Genomic DNA, 17,720 nt, shown 5'->3' with positions numbered 1-17,720 from the left:
TCAACTGTGAGTGTAGGATTATACATTTTTTTTTTGGTTGAACTGGATGGACTTTTGTCTTTTTTCAGCCGGACTAACTATGTAACCTGAACTGTATAGCACACGGGGACTGTTATAGTAACTATAAAAATGACAACCACCATTTCGTTACCCAGGGCCTCGGCTTCCAGGAAATAAATACTTCAGTGGGCTTTACAGGTTTTATTTAAAAAAAAAAAATGCAAAATGTGCAAAAATGAAACGTGCTAGAAGATTAAAGGTTAGAAAAAGGTAAATGTGGAATCACGTGATGACAAGACTCCACCCACTCCCTGGAAGGTGCAATGATTGCCAGTAAAAGATAAATAGATACATTGTATCTCATCCTCCGCAGGGAACACCGTGTGCAGCCAATCAGAACACGGAGACATCTGTGACCCCGCCCACCGCTGGACAAATACATGTGCAGGGACTGGGATACAGTATGGGAGGGCGGAGACCGGGCCGTGTGTGGGAGGGGCAGGGGTGTGAACGGTCGCTTAGCGGATGGGAAGAGCGGGGAGTGTCGGGAGGATTTCACCCGAGACCGGAGGGAACGGTCAGCGCTGGCACCTCCGAGCCCTGCAGCCGGCAACACCGGGAGACACAGTCCGGGCGCCCCCCACAGGAGCTCCAGGGCCCGGTCACAGCTGCGACTTTTGCGGCCCCGGTGGTTCTGGCCTATAGAGAGGGGTAGACGAATGTTGTAGGACAGGGGGGCGGGGCGATATGCATATCCGGTCTTGCGCAGTGTTTGATGTGGAACGTGAAGGATACACACACCGGCCAGTATGATCCCAGACACCGCAGCCTGCCCTCCCCGAGCCATGACCTGCCCGCCGGCCGCTCTGGTGTATGGAGGTGAGTGCGCATCCCGGTGCAGCGTGTGACGGGAGGGGGAGGGAAGGGTGAAAAACACCTTTCCTTCAGTTGTACATACAGAAGCCCCGCCCCTGGGGCAGCACTCCATCTGTAAGGAAGAGAGCTTTGTACTTGTGGGGGGAGAACTTGGATGTGCACAGCGCACCCCCCCACCCCCGCACACAGCGTGCCCCCCAACCCCGCACCTATCAATGCCAGTCAGTGCTACCTAACAGTGTCCATCAGTGCCTCATCATCAGTGTCCATCAGTGCCACCTCTCAGTGTCCATCAGTGCCACCTCTCAGTGTCCATCAGTGCCACCTCTCAGTGTCCATCAGTGCCACCTCTCAGTGTCCATCAGTGCCACCTCTCAGTGCCACCTATCAGTGTCCATCAGTGCCCCCTATCCGTGTCCATCAGTGCCACCTATCAGTGTCCATCAGTGCCACCTATCAGTGTCCATCAGTGCCTCATCATCAGTGCCGCCTATCAGTTCCCATCAGTGCAGCCTCATTAGCGCACATCAGTGAAGGAGAAAAATCACTTATTTACAAAATTTTAAAACAAAAACTAAGTAAACTTTTTTTTTTTTTTAATTCTCAGTGGTTTTTGGTTTGTTTTGCAAAAAAATAAAATCCCTGAGGGGATTAAATATACCAAAATAAAGCTCTGTCTCAAAAAAATTATAAAAATGTCATATGGGTACAGTGTTGCATGAGCGCGCAATTGTCATTCAAAGTGCGACAGCGCTGGAAACTGGCCTGGGCGGGAAGGGGGCGGAAGCGCCCGGTAGGCGGGAAGGGGGCGGAAGCACCCGGTAGGCGGGAAGGGGGCGGAAGCGCCCGGTAGGCGGGAAGGGGGCGGAAGCGCCCGGTAGGCGGGAAGGGGGCGGAAGCGCCATGGGGGGGGGGGCAGGAAGGGGGTAGAAGTGCCCAGGGGGGGGGCAGGAAGGGGGTAGAAGTGCCCGGTAGGCGAGGGGTTAAGGATCTAACATCAGGGGACAGAAGTCTGACTGATCACCATCTTTGCGATCCTAGAAGTCGGTTTATTCCTGGTGTGATGGGAGGGAGAGAGGGGAAAAGGGAGGGGGGAGGGAATTAAGGGTGAAAAACACCTCACTTCCTTCAGTTGTACATACAGAAGCCCCGCCCCTGGGGCAGCGCTCCATCTGTAAGGAAGAGAGCTTTGTACTTGTGGGGGGAGAACTTGGATGTGCACAGCGCACCCCCCACCCAACCCTGCACTCCGCACACGGGGCGCCCCCTTCGGCCCCCTGCACTCCCATCCCCGGAGATGCTGCTCACGTTGGGCTCTGTTCCCACTTGCCCTCAGTCAGCCTTCATAGTTAGGAGTTCTCTATGCTCATTGCTAATAATAAGTTCTAGAATTTTCTGTCTATTGGTGGGTCTTGTCCCCTCCGCAGTCTGTGGTGTGCAGGGAGGGGGGAGATTGTGTGCTGTCACCACTAGCAACCAATCAGTGAGTGGTATTGATGTGCAGTAACCTCTAAGAACCAATCAGCAAGCAGAAATGATGTTGTAAGCTCTAGCAACTGATCACCGCCCCGCCCCCTCCTGTATAATAGGCCAGCCCCGCCCCCTCCTGTATAATAGGCCAGCCCCGCCCCCCCTCCTGTACAGTCGGGATCACCCCAGGAACAGTCGTACAGAGATGTGTGCAGCCTGAACTCCTCTGTATCGGGGTCACCATACACCTTACAATCAGACTTTCGATGATTGCCTCGTTCACACGGGACACAGTACAGTGACCACCTATACAAGAGGCGTGTTTCCTGAAGATAGAAGCCGATTGGTCGCCATGCACAGCTACTACAAATTTTTTCTGCTTCAGTTTTAGTAATTCCCCCACCCAATAGTAACCAATCAGATTTCTCAGATCACTTGCAGCAGAAAGATCCTAGAATTATACCTTTTTAACCGCCTCCTGCCTGCCATATAAGGTAATGACGGGTGCAAGGCGGTTCTCTCCTTCTGGGAGGACATCATATGACATCCTCCCATTCTCACAGCGCATGCGTGGCTCAGGGAGTGCGGCGATCGCCAGTGCGCTGTGTCCCTCAGACAGTGGATCAACGGAAAGAGCCGAAGATGTCGGCTCGGTCATGTGATCAGCTGTGTCCAATCACAGCTGATCACATGTAAACAGGGAAATGCCGGTTAGCGGCATTTCTCTCCTCACGAGCGGTCACACTGACAGAGGAGAGGAGAGCCAGTAATCGGCATTCCGTGGAGGGGACATGTACACTGATCATCAGGGCACTGATGATCAGTGTAGCCCCATCAGTGCCACCTGTCAGTGTCGTGTGCCAGTGCACAACAATGCCACATCAGTGTTCATCTGAGCTGCCTTTCAGTGTCACCCATCAGTGCCGCCTAACAGTGCCATATGAGTGCTGTCTTTTCAGTGCCCATCACTGCAGCCTCATTAGCACGTATCAGTGAAGGAGAAAAATATCACAACATTTTAAAACAAAAACTAAGAAAACTTTTTTTTTTTTTTTTTTTAAATGTTCAGTTGTTTTTGGTTTGTTTTGCAAAAAATAAAAAACCCCGAGGGGATTAAATATACCAAAATAAAGCTGTCTCAAAAAAATGATAAAAATTTCATACGGGTACAGTGTTGCATGAACGCGCAATTGTCATTCAACATGTGACAGTGCTGGAAACTGGCCTGGACAGGAAGGGGGGGGGGGTGGAGAAGCGCCCGGTGGGCGGGAAGGGGGGGGGGGGGGGAAGGAGAAGCGCCCGGTGGGCGGGGGGGGGGGGGGGAAGGAGAAGCGCCCGGTGGGCGGGAAGGGGGTAGAAGTGCCCAGTGGGCGGGAAGGGGGTAGGTAGAAGCGCCCAGTGGGCGGGAAGGGGGTAGAAGCGCCCAGTGGGCGGGAAGGGGGTAGAAGTGTCCTGTAGGCGGGAAGGGGGCAGAAGCGCCCGGTGGGCGGGAAGGGGGCAGAAGCGCCCGGTGGGCGGGAAGGGGGTAGAAGCGCCCGGTGGGCAGGAAGGGGGTAGAAGCGCCCGGTGGGCAGGAAGGGGGTAGAAGCGCCCGGTGGCAGGAAGGGGGTAGAAGCGCCCGGTCGGCAGGAAGGGGGTAGAATTTGTAAAAGATGTCCTCCTGCGCTCCACAGAGTAACTAAACAAAGCCAGCTGCTATCATCTATACCCTATACCACGGGATGAAATAGATATCAAATACTGGATGAAGCGCTCAGCCATGAGGGTATTCAATTAATAAAACTAAGTATATGCAAAAAATGTGCAAAAAATATTAGTAAAAATAAAGTGATTAGTGCTCCAAATAAATATACAGCAAAAACAGATTATAAATCAATACATAATTATAGAGTGAAGGTGCTTCAAATCAATCAATATGTGCAAACAAAGCAAACGACCAGTCTGCCCCCCAGTGGCTGAAAGCGGTACTGAATGTAAACACTGTATGAAAAGTGACAAGGACCATCCTGAAGAAGCCACGTGTTCGGGGCGTAACGCGTAGAGCGCAGTGACGTAATTTCCGGGTGGAGCTCGGTGACGCAGTTCCGGTGATGGACTTCCGGTTTTTCACCATCTCGAGTCCCTTAGTACACCCATAACATATGGGAAACCGTGGTTGTATACTTGGACCATGTGAGCGATTCATCTGGCATTTGCGATTAAATATATTGGACGTACTACACTATGGAAGTATTTCTGTTTGTTTACTCCTCCATGACCTGATACCAATACTGCTGAGTCTTTCTATGCCCAATACATTTGGAGTGGATATCGGAGGGATAGATGAGGTATTGTGAAGTCATCAATATTATAGGAAGTCACTCCGAGTGGAATATCTGATTATGATTTGTGACCCTTAGGGGTCGAGTAAAAGGAGGTGAGGAGGCACTCTAGCCACAGGAGGATATATGCACGAGAGTGTCACCCCCTCTCCTTTCTGTCTGAGCACAAGTTTTTGAAGTGGAAAAGCATAAATTAGTTCGCATTAAAAGAGTGATCGCACGATTGTTGCACTTTAATTTGGATTTGGTTTTTGTCCTATTTTTACACTTATGTATTCACAGTTTTATATATGTAATAGGTGATCATGTGTGAATTTGTATATACTAATTAGTTTTGGGCACTTGTCACTTTTCATACACTTATGCAGGCCATAGATGGGTCGAAAATCGGCCGATTTCGGATCGTTAGTGGGCGATTTGGTCGGCCGTTTTTCGGTATTTTGGCCGGTTTTTTTTTCCGGTAAAGTTGGAAAAAAAAAAAATCGGCCGATTTTGCCGATCAGCCAATTTTCGCGGCAATTAGTGGGAAAATCGGCCGATTTTTTACCAATAAAAAATCTGCGCATGAGCAGTGACCTGCAAGAGGAAGACAAGAAGAGGAAGAAGAGGGAGAAGAGGAAGGAGGAGGAAAGAATTCCAGTCCAGCAAAAAGTGTCCCTGCAGAGAGCTCCGCTATTTCTGACAGTTCTCTGACAGTTCCTTGACATTTACAGCGGTTGAAACATTGTATCTATTTGTTTCCGAATAAAAACATCTGTATCCTAAATGGAAACAAATACATACAATGTTTCAACCGCTGTAAATGTCAAGGAACTGTCAGAGAACTGTCAGAAATAGCGGAGCTCTCTGCAGGGACACTTTTTGCCGGCTGTAGAAGGGATGAAAATCGGCCGATTTTTTTTTACCATTGATGGTAACGTCGGCCGCTTGAACGACCGAATTTTCGTTTTTTAAAAGAAAAATCTGCCGTTTTTCTCCCCATCTATGGCCTGCATTAGTGTGTTTTACATTCAGTACCGCTTTCAGCCACTGGGGGGCAGACTGGTCGTTTGCACATATTGATTGATTTGAAGCACCAGTCACTTTAACTTTATAATTATGTATTGATTTATAATCTGTTTTTGCTGTATATTTATTTGGAGCACTAGTCACTATTTAATATTTTTGCACATTTTTTGCATATACTTAGTTTTATTAATTTAACCATTAGCCGCCCGGCCAATGGCCGTTTGGCGGCTTCAAAAGTGTCTCTGCACTCTGGGTGCGCGCCATTTGGCGTGCTCCCGCACATGCGCCGTTTGCGCTAATGCAGAGCGGCGCAGCAGGGCGATCTGTCACCGGCCGTGCACCTCAGACACGGCCGATCACAGATCCGAGTACCGGCTCCCGTTGCTGGTACCATGTGACCTGCTGTGACCAATCACAGCAGGTCACATGACAGTTGTATACAATGGATGGCTTCATTCATGATGCCATCCATTGTATACTAGTGCCTAGCTGTGAATGGTCACAGCTAATCACATGCACATGTCAAATTCACATGACCAAATCACAGCTAACACAAAAAAAAAAAAAAATACTGATCACTTCCCCAAAGTAGTACAATGTTACTATGGTAACACTGTACTACTTTGGTCATAGTAAAATATGAAAAAAAAATCTTAAAAAAAATAAAAATGTAATAAAAAATTAAATATAATAAAAAAAATTAAAAAAAAACTATATTTTTTTCCATACTGTCACCAGTCAGTGTCCCTGTTCACCGCCATGCCAGTTATATGATGACGCTGTACTGCACTGGTGACAGTATGTAAAAAAAAAAAAAATAGTGAAAATAATTTTTTGAATTTTTCATTTTCCGAAAAATTATGACAAAAAAATACAACTTCAAAAAACTCGCCATGCCTCTTATGAAGTACGTCGGAAATGTCTACTCTGCAAAAAGGGGTCATTTGGGGGATATCTGTACTGTCCTGACATTCTTGGACCTCAAGAAACTAGATTGGCCGTCAGTACTTCAGGATTGATCAATATTCAGATCTATACCATAGTTTGTGAACTCTATAACTTTCCTACAAACTAAAAAATACATCCTAATTTGGATTATTTTCACCAAAGACATGGAGCAGAATACATCTCGGCCTAAATTTATGAAGAACAATTTTTTTATTTGTAAACTTTTATAAAAGAAACAAAGAAAAATGTGTTTTTTTTTCAAAATTTTTGGTCTTTTGTTAATTTAGCAAAAATAAAAACCCCAGCGGTGATTAAATACCACCAAAAGAAAGCTCTAGTTGTGTGAAGAAAATGTTAAAATTTTAGTTTGGGTACAATGTTGTATGACCGCGCAATTGTCATTCAAAGTGTGAGAGCGCTGAAACCTGAAAAATGGCCTGGACAGGAAGGGGGGAAATTGCACGGTATTGAAACGGTTAATATCCTCATGGCTGAGCGCTTCATCCATTATTAGGAGGAGGGTAGAAGTGCCCGGTAGGCGAGGGGTTAAGGATCCAACATCCGGGGGCAGAAGTCTGACAGATCACCATCTGTAGGATCCTAGAAGTCGGTTCTGCAATTTCCCTCCTTCCTCCATAGGGTGGCAGTATAGGCACACAGCGCCAGGAATTGGAAGTCAATAGGTACTGCAATTCCCTCTTTCCGCCATGGGGTGGCAGCACATACACAGCTCCAGCGAAGGAAAGTCAGTCCGTTGCTCCGGTGTGTCCTCTCTGGTCTCGGATGAAATCCTCCCGACACTCCGCTCTTCTCATCCGCCACCTCCGCTAACCGACCGTTCACACCCCGGCCCCTCTCTGCGCTCCGACACACGATCTTCGCGCTTTCTACATCCGCTCCCTTCTAACAGCTCCTGAACACTCAACCAATCCCTCGGAAATTGAGCTTTCGGTGGTATTTGATCACCTGTGTGATTTTTATTTTTTGCGCTATACACAAAATTGAGGAAAAAAAATATTTTTGACTTTTTGCTATAAAATATGTCCAGTAAATAAAATTTAAAACAAATTTTCATCATAAATTTAGGTCAAAATGTATTCCGCTCCGTGTCTTCGCTAAAAAAAAAAAAAAAAGTCCCAATATGTGTAAATTAATTGGTTTATGTGAAAGTTATATTGTTTACAATGACAGCATCTGGACATGGAACAGTTAAACGTTTAACCGCGTTTACAAGCGTTTGGAATGTCAGTAAATCTGCTTAAACGCAAGTTTGTTGCGTTAAAAAAAAAAGACTGTAAACTCAACTGCCTGTAAATGACAAACACCCAGCACACAGTTAACCCTTTGATGGCCCCAGATGTTAACCGCTTCCTGCCCAGTGCCATTAGTACAGTGTCAGTGCTGTTTATTAGCACTGGTCACTGTATTGGTGTCACTGGGGATGTCAGTGGCAGTCAGTTCCCCTCCAGTGTCAGAATGCCCGCCGCAGTCCTGCTATAAGTCGCTGATCGCCGCCATTACTAGTATAAAAAAAAAAATCCCAGTATGTATACCGCTATAACTTTCACGTAAACCAATTAAATTTTTATGTATTGGGATTTTTTTTTTTTTTTTTTAGCAAACACATGGACCGGATATACATTTTGGCCTAAATTTGACAATTTGATTTTTTTTTCTTTTTACTGGACATGTTTTATAGTAAAAGGTAAAACTTTTTTTCCTTTTTCAAAATTTCCAGTCTTTTTTGTTCATAGCATGAAAAATAAATAAATGCAGAGGTGATCAAATACCTCCGAAAGAAATCTCTATTTGTGGGAAAAAAAAGGACATCAATTTCATTTATGGACAGCGTTGCATGACCGCGCAAATGTCAGTTAAAGTAACGCAGTGCAAAAATGGCCGGTCCTGAAGGAGGGGGGGGGGATCCTCTGGAGGGCTATAAAGTTGTTGTTTTTAAATTTAAATTTTTGAAGTTATAAAAAGGTGTAAAACAACAAGTTTTGGATAATAGACTCAAAGAGTTCTCCAGAAACCTGGACCAGCTGCCCGCAGACCCTCCCACCCGAGATAGATGGTTGGCATTGGAGATGAGCCCATGTGTCCTCCAAACTCCTCTCCATCCAATTTCTAAAATTGTATTTTTTTCTTCTCCAATCAGCATTGGCTAAATATGTGTTATACAGTGAGGAACAGAAGTATTTGAACCCCCTGCGATTCTGCAAGTTCTCCCACTTCTCCATCATGGAGGGTCTGAAGAAGCATATCAAGGTTCTGGAGTGGCCTAGCCAGTCTCCACACCTAAATCCAATAGAACATCTTTGGAGGGAGCTGAAACTCCGTGTTGCTCAGCGACAGCCCTGAAACCTGACAGATCTAGAGGAGATCGGTGTGGAGGAGTCGGCCAAAATCCCTGTTGCAGTGCAAACCTGGCCAAGGACTACAGGAACCGTCTGACCTCTGTAATTGCAGACAAAGGCTTCTGTACCAAATATGAACACGGATCTTCTCAGGGGTTCAAATACTTCTGTTCAGCCGTGCGAGACAAATACATTCTTTACAAATCATACAATGGGATCTCCTGAATTCTGTCCTCAGAGTGGGAATCCCCTGCAATGTGAATGTCAGACCCTCCATGATGGAGAAGTGGGAGAACTTGCAGAATCGCAGGGGGTTCACATACTTCTGTTCCTCACTGTATAAGGGCAGTGACATCACCAGGATGGAGGGCGGGGGAAAAAAGGCTCCACCTCTGGGGTTGGCTAGAGATGGGATTGGAGGTTGGACAGGCTTATCTCTGGTCGGCATCAGGAGCCACGCGCCCCTAACCTGAAACGAAAATCTGTAAGGAAGAGAGCTTTGTACTTGTGGGGGGGGACTTGGATGTACACAGCGCACCCCTCAGCCCTGCAGTCTGTACGTAGTGCACCCCTCAACCCTGCACTCTTTATGTACCCTGACAGCCCATCCTCGGATGCTGCTCACATTGGGCTCTGTTCCTACCTGCACTACCTGAATTTTCTGTCTATTGGTGTGCAGGGAGGGAGGAGATTTGGTTGCCAGAGGTTACAGCACACTACCAGTGAGCAGTAATAATGTGCAGTAACCTCTAGCAGCCAATCAAGCCACAGAGAGAGAGGGGGCCAAAGAGAGAAGGTGAAAGAGTGCCCCCCCATGACACTGTCCTCCGCCCCCCCATGTCACTGACACTGTCCTCCACCCCCCCCTGACACTGTCCTCCGCCCCCCCATGTCACTGACACTGTCCTCCACCCCCCCCCCCCTGACACTGTCCTCCACCCCCCCCCCCTGACACTGTCCTCCACCCCCCCCCCTGACACTGTCCTCCACCCCCCCCCCCCAATGTCACTGACACTGTCCTCCACCCCCCCCATGTCACTGACACTGTCCTCCACCCCCCCCCATGTCACTGACACGGTCCTCCACCCCCCCCATGTCACTGACACGGTCCTCCACCCCCCCCCCATGTCACTGACACGGTCCTCCACCACCCCCCCCCCCCATGTCACTGACACGGTCCTCCACCCCCCCCCCCATGTCACTGACACGGTCCTCCACCCCCACCCCCCCCCCCCATGTCACTGACACGGTCCTCCACCCCCCCCCCCCCCCCATGTCACTGACACGGTCCTCCACCCCCCCCCCCATGTCACTGACACGGTCCTCCACCCCCCCATGTCACTGACACGGTCCTCCACCCCACCCCCCCCCCATGTCACTGACACGGTCCTCCACCCCACCCCCCCCCCATGTCACTGACACGGTCCTCCACCCCACCCCCCCCCCATGTCACTGACACGGTCCTCCACCCCACCCCCCCCCCCATGTCACTGACACGGTCCTCCACCCCACCCCCCCCCCCATGTCACTGACACGGTCCTCCACCCCACCCCCCCCCATGTCACTGACACGGTCCTCCACCCCACCCCCCCCCCCCCCATGTCACTGACACGGTCCTCCACCCCACCCCCCCCCCATGTCACTGACACGGTCCTCCACCCCCCCCCCCCCCCCCATGTCACTGACACGGTCCTCCACCCCACCCCATGTCACTGACACGGTCCTCCACCCCACGTCACTGACACGGTCCTCCACCCCACGTCACTGACACGGTCCTCCACCCCCCCCCATGTCACTGACACGGTCCTCCACCCCCCCCCCATGTCACTGACACGGTCCTCCACCCCACCCCATGTCACTGACACGGTCCTCCACCCCACCCCATGTCACTGACACGGTCCTCCACCCCACCCCATGTCACTGACACGGTCCTCCACCCCACCCCATGTCACTGACACGGTCCTCCAACCCCCCCCCCCATATGTCACTGACACGGTCCTCCACCCCCCCCCCCCCCCCCCAAAAGTCACTGACACGGTCCTCCACCCCACGTCACTGACACGGTCCTCCACCCCACCCCATGTCACTGACACGGTCCTCCACCCCATGTCACTGACACGGTCCTCCACCCCACCCCCCCCCCCCAAAAGTCACTGACACGGTCCTCCACCCCACGTCACTGACACGGTCCTCCACCCCCCCCCCCCATGTCACTGACACGGTCCTCCACCCCACCCCCCCCCAGGTCACTGACACGGTCCTCCACCCCCCCCCCATGTCACTGACACGGTCCTCCACCCCCCCCCCCATGTCACTGACACGGTCCTCCACCCCCCCCCCCATGTCACTGACACGGTCCTCCACCCCACCCCATGTCACTGACACGGTCCTCCACCCCACCCCATGTCACTGACACGGTCCTCCAACCCCCCCCCCCATATGTCACTGACACGGTCCTCCACCCCCCCCCCCCCCCCAAAAGTCACTGACACGGTCCTCCACCCCACGTCACTGACACGGTCCTCCACCCCCCCCCCCCCACCCCCCATGTCACTGACACGGTCCTCCACCCCCCCCCATGTCACTGACACGGTCCTCCACCCCCCCCCCCATGTCACTGACGCGGTCCTCCACCCCCCCCCCCCCCCATGTCACTGACACGGTCCTCCACCCCCCCCCCATGTCACTGACACGGTCCTCTACCCCCCCCCCCCATGTCACTGACACGGTCCTCCACCCCCCCCCATGTCACTGACACGGTCCTCCACCCCCCCCCCCCATATGTCACTGACACGGTCCTCCACCCCATGTCACTGACACGGTCCTCCAACCCCCCCCCCCCCATATGTCACTGACACGGTCCTCCACCCCATGTCACTGACACGGTCCTCCAACCCCCCCCCCCCCCCCCCCATATGTCACTGACACGGTCCTCCACCCCATGTCACTGACACGGTCCTCCAACCCCCCCCCCCCCCCCCATATGTCACTGACACGGTCCTCCACCCCCCCCCCCCAAAAGTCACTGACACGGTCCTCCACCCCCCCCCCCATGTCACTGACACGGTCCTCCACCCCCCCCCCCATGTCACTGACACGGTCCTCCACCCCCCCCATGTCACTGACACGGTCCTGCACCCCCCCCCATGTCACTGACACGGTCCTCCACCCCCCCCCCCCATGTCACTGACGCGGTCCTCCACCCCCCCCCCCCCATGTCACTGACGCGGTCCTCCACCCCCCCCTTCCATGTCACTGACGCGGTCCTCCACCCCCCCCCCCATGTCACTGACGCGGTCCTCCACCCCCCCCCCCCCCATGTCACTGACGCGGTCCTCCACCCCCCCCCCCCATGTCACTGACACGGTCCTCCACCCCCCCCCCCCATATGTCACTGACACGGTCCTCCACCCCCCCCCCCCCCCCATATGTCACTGACACGGTCCTCCACCCCCCCCCCCCATGTCACTGACACGGTCCTCCACCCCCCCCCCCCATGTCACTGACACGGTCCTCCACCCCCCCCCCCATGTCACTGACACGGTCCTCCACCCCCCCCCCATGTCACTGACACGGTCCTCCACCCCCCCCCCCCCCCATGTCACTGACACGGTCCTCCACCCCCCCCCCCCCCATGTCACTGACACGGTCCTCCACCCCCCCCCCCCCCCACGTCACTGACACGGTCCTCCACCCCACCCCATGTCACTGACACGGTCCTCCACCCCATGTCACTGACACGGTCCTCCAACCCCCCCCCCCCCCATATGTCACTGACACGGTCCTCCACCCCCCCCCCCCCCATGTCACTGACACGGTCCTCCACCCCCCCCCCCCACGTCACTGACACGGTCCTCCACCCCACCCCATGTCACTGACACGGTCCTCCACCCCCCCCCATGTCACTGACACGGTCCTCCACCCCCCCCCCCCCATGTCACTGACACGGTCCTCTACCCCCCCCCCCCCCATGTCACTGACACGGTCCTCTACCCCCCCCCCCCCATGTCACGGACACGGTCCTCTACCCCCCCCCCCCCATGTCACTGACACGGTCCTCTACCCCCCCCCCCATGTCACTGACACGGTCCTCTACCCCCCCCCCATGTCACTGACACGGTCCTCCACCCCACCCCATGTCACTGACACGGTCCTCCACCCCACGTCACTGACACGGTCCTCCACCCCCCCCCCCATGTCACTGACACGGTCCTCCACCCCCCCCCCCCCATGTCACTGACACGGTCCTCCACCCCCCCCCCCCCATGTCACTGACACGGTCCTCCACCCCCCCCCATGTCACTGACACGGTCCTCCACCCCCCCCCATGTCACTGACACGGTCCTCCACCCCCCCCCCATGTCACTGACACGGTCCTCCACCCCCCCCCCCCCATGTCACTGACACGGTCCTCCACCCCCCCCCCCCCATGTCACTGACACGGTCCTCCACCCCCCCCCCCCATGTCACTGACACAGTCCTCCACCCCCCCCATGTCACTGACACGGTCCTCCACCCCCCCCCATGTCACTGACACGGTCCTCCACCCCCCCCCCCCCATGTCACTGACACGGCCCTCCACCCCTCCCCCCCCATGTCACTGACACGGTCCTCCAACCCCCCCCCCATGTCACTGACACGGTCCTCCAACCCCCCCATATGTCACTGACACGGTCCTCCACCCCCCCCCCCCCCCCATGTCACTGACACGGTCCTCCACCCCCCCCCCCCCATGTCACTGACACGGTCCTCCACCCCCCCCCCCCCCCCCCCCCCCATGTCACTGACACGGTCCTCCACCCCCCCCCCCCATGTCACTGACACGGTCCTCCACCCCACCCCATGTCACTGACACGGTCCTCCACCCCACCCCATGTCACTGACACGGTCCTCCAACCCCCCCCCCCCCATGTCACTGACACGGTCCTCCAACCCCCCCCCCCCATATGTCACTGACACGGTCCTCCACCCCCCCCCCCCCCCAAAGTCACTGACACGGTCCTCCACCCCACGTCACTGACACGGTCCTCCACCCCACCCCATGTCACTGACACGGTCCTCCACCCCACCCCATGTCACTGACACGGTCCTCCACCCCCCCCCCCCATGTCACTGACACGGTCCTCTACCCCCCCCCCCATGTCACTGACACGGTCCTCTACCCCCCCCCCCCCCATGTCACTGACACGGTCCTCTACCCCCCCCCCCATGTCACTGACACGGTCCTCCACCCCCCCCCCCCATGTCACTGACACGGTCCTCCACCCCCCCCCCATGTCACTGACACGGTCCTCCACCCCCCCCCCATGTCACTGACACCCCATGTCACTGACACGGTCCTCCACCCCCCCCCCCCCCATGTCACTGACACGGTCCTCCACCCCCCCCCCCCATGTCACTGACACGGTCCTCCACCCCCCCCCCATGTCACTGACACGGTCCTCCACCCCCCCCCCCATGTCACTGACACGGTCCTCCACCCCCCCCCCCCCCATGTCACTGACACGGTCCTCCACCCCCTCCCCCCCCATGTCACTGACACGGTCCTCCAACCCCACCCCATGTCACTGACACGGTCCTCCAACCCCACCCCATGTCACTGACACGGTCCTCCAACCCCCCCATATGTCACTGACACGGTCCTCCACCCCCCCCCCCCCCCCATGTCACTGACACGGTCCTCCACCCCCCCCCCCCATGTCACTGACACGGTCCTCCACCCCCCCCCCCCATGTCACTGACACGGTCCTCCACCCCTCCCCCCCCCATGTCACTGACACGGTCCTCCACCCCTCCCCCCCCCATGTCACTGACACGGTCCTCCACCCCACCCCTTGTCACTGACACGGTCCTCCACCCCACGTCACTGACACGGTCCTCCACCCCCCCCCCCCCCCATGTCACTGACACGGTCCTCCACCCCCCCCCCCCATGTCACTGACACGGTCCTCCACCCCCCCCATGTCACTGACACGGTCCTCCACCCCCCCCCCATGTCACTGACACGGTCCTCCACCCCCCCCCCATGTCACTGACACGGTCCTCCACCCCCCCCCATGTCACTGACACGGTCCTCCACCCCCCCCCATGTCACTGACACGGTCCTCCACCCCCCCCCCCATGTCACTGACACGGTCCTCCACCCCCCCCCCATGTCACTGACACGGTCCTCCACCCCCCCCCATGTCACTGACACGGTCCTCCACCCCCCCCATGTCACTGACACGGCCCTCCACCCCCCCCATGTCACTGACACGGTCCTCCAACCCCCCCCCCCCCATGTCACTGACACGGTCCTCCAACCCCCCCATATGTCACTGACACGGTCCTCCACCTCCCCCCCCATGTCACTGACACGGTCCTCCACCCCCCCCCCCCCCATGTCACTGACACGGTCCTCCACCCCCCCCCCCCCACATGTCACTGACACGGTCCTCCACCCCCCCCCATGTCACTGACACGGTCCTCCACCCCACCCCATGTCACTGACACGGTCCTCCACCCCCCCCCCCCCCATGTCACTGACACGGTCCTCCACCCCACCCCATGTCACTGACACGGTCCTCCACCCCATGTCACTGACACGGTCCTCCACCCCATGTCACTGACACGGTCCTCCAACCCCCCCCCATATGTCACTGACACGGTCCTCCACCCCCCCCCCCCCCCAAAGTCACTGACACGGTCCTCCACCCCACGTCACTGACACGGTCCTCCACCCCACCCCATGTCACTGACACGGTCCTCCACCCCACCCCATGTCACTGACACGGTCCTCCACCCCACCCCATGTCACTGACACGGTCCTCCACCCCACCCCATGTCACTGACACGGTCCTCCACCCCACCCCATGTCACTGACACGGTCCTCCACCCCACCCCATGTCACTGACACGGTCCTCTACCCCCCCCCCCATGTCACTGACACGGTCCTCTACCCCCCCCCCCCCCATGTCACTGACACGGTCCTCCACCCCACGTCACTGACACGGTCCTCCACCCCACCCCCCATGTCACTGACACGGTCCTCCACCCCACCCCCCCCATGTCACTGACACGGTCCTCCACCCCCCCCCATGTCACTGACACGGTCCTCCACCCCCCCCCCCATGTCACTGACACGGTCCTCCACCCCCCCCCCCATGTCACTGACACGGTCCTCCACCCCCCCCCCCATGTCACTGACACGGTCCTCCACCCCCCCCCCATGTCACTGACACGGTCCTCCACCCCCCCCCCCCCATGTCACTGACACGGTCCTCCACCCCCCCCCCCCCCCATGTCACTGACACGGTCCTCCACCCCCCCCCCCCCCATGTCACTGACACGGTCCTCCACCCCCCCCCCCCATGTCACTGACACGGTCCTCCAACCCCCCCCATGTCACTGACACGGTCCTCCACCCCCCCCCCCCCATGTCACTGACACGGTCCTCCACCCCCCCCCCCCATGTCACTGACACGGTCCTCCACCCCCCCCCCCCCCCCATGTCACTGACACGGTCCTCCACCCCCCCCCCCCATGTCACTGACACGGTCCTCCACCCCCTCCCCCCCCATGTCACTGACACGGTCCTCCAACCCCACCCCATGTCACTGACACGGTCCTCCAACCCCCCCATATGTCACTGACACGGTCCTCCAACCCCCCCATATGTCACTGACACGGTCCCCCCCCCATATGTCATGTCACTGACACGGTCCCCCCCCCCCCATGTCACTGACACGGTCCTCCACCCCCCCCCCCCCATGTCACTGACACGGTCCTCCACCCCCCCCCCATGTCACTGACACGGTCCTCCAACCCCCCCCATATGTCACTGACACGGTCCTCCACCCCCCCCCAAAAGTCACTGACACGGTCCTCCACCCCACCCCATGTCACTGACACGGTCCTCCACCCCCCCCCCCCCCATGTCACTGACACGGTCCTCCACACCCCCCCCCCCCCCCCATATGTCACTGACACGGTCCTCCACCCCCCCCCCCCAAAAGTCACTGACACGGTCCTCCACACCCCCCCCCCCCCCCCCCAAAAGTCACTGACACGGTCCTCCACCCCCCCCCCCCCCCAAAGTCACTGACACTGTCCCCCCACGTCACTGACTATCCTCTCCCCCGATCCATTATCCTCCCCAATCCGGCGCGCATGCGTACTTTATAAAGTGTTTTTTGTACAAATGGGGCGGGGACACAAGTCAATGTAAATCTGCCCACCGAGAGGAGCAAGGGGGGGGGGGGGGGGGAGGACGGGTAACCGATGGAGATCCCAGAATTATACCTTTTTAAAGATCCATCATTAGTTACAGAAGTCTGACCGATCACCATCTACGATCCTAGAAGTAGGGCCTGTAATTCCCTCTTTCCGCCATGGGGTGGCAGCACATACACAGCTCCGGGGAAGGAAAGTCAGTCGGTTGCTCCGGTGTGTTTTCTCTCCGGTCTCGGATGAAATTCTCCGGACACTCTCCGCTCTTCTCGTCCGCTAACCGACAGTTCAGACCCCCGACCCATCTCCCTTGCTCTGCTCGTTCAAGAGCTTCCGACCAATCAGCACGCTGCATGCCAGTCCAGCCCTATGAGCCGTGTGCAGAGGTGGGCGGGGTCACAGAGATGTCTGTGTTTCAGCTGCGTAGACAATGACACAATGTATCGATTATCTTTTACGTGAATTAAATAGAAACCTTCCGGGCGTGAATGGGGGGCGTGTCGTCACGTGATTCCACATTGCAGGGGTTTAC

The 17,720-nt window shown here is 56.0% G+C and overlaps 1 protein-coding gene across 1 annotated transcript in view; it reads left to right on the top strand.

Annotated features, from left to right (window-relative positions):
• Positions 1-740: 740 nt before the first annotated feature.
• The window catches only part of LOC149431435 (uncharacterized), a 50,264-nt gene continuing 33,284 nt past the window's right edge, over positions 741-17,720 (top strand). The window contains exon 1 of the mRNA XM_089665610.1: positions 741-879. The gene's annotated coding sequence lies outside the window, so the exon portion shown is untranslated. The remainder of the gene's footprint in view (positions 880-17,720) is intronic.

Source organism: Staurois parvus, unplaced genomic scaffold (genome assembly GCF_062004578.1).
Source record: "Staurois parvus isolate SC_StPar_1 unplaced genomic scaffold, SC_StPar_1.0 ptg002262l, whole genome shotgun sequence".
NCBI classification, from domain to species: domain Eukaryota; kingdom Metazoa; phylum Chordata; class Amphibia; order Anura; family Ranidae; genus Staurois; species Staurois parvus.
Note: the sequence above shows the minus strand (reverse complement) of the source record. Positions and strands in the feature narration are given on the sequence as shown.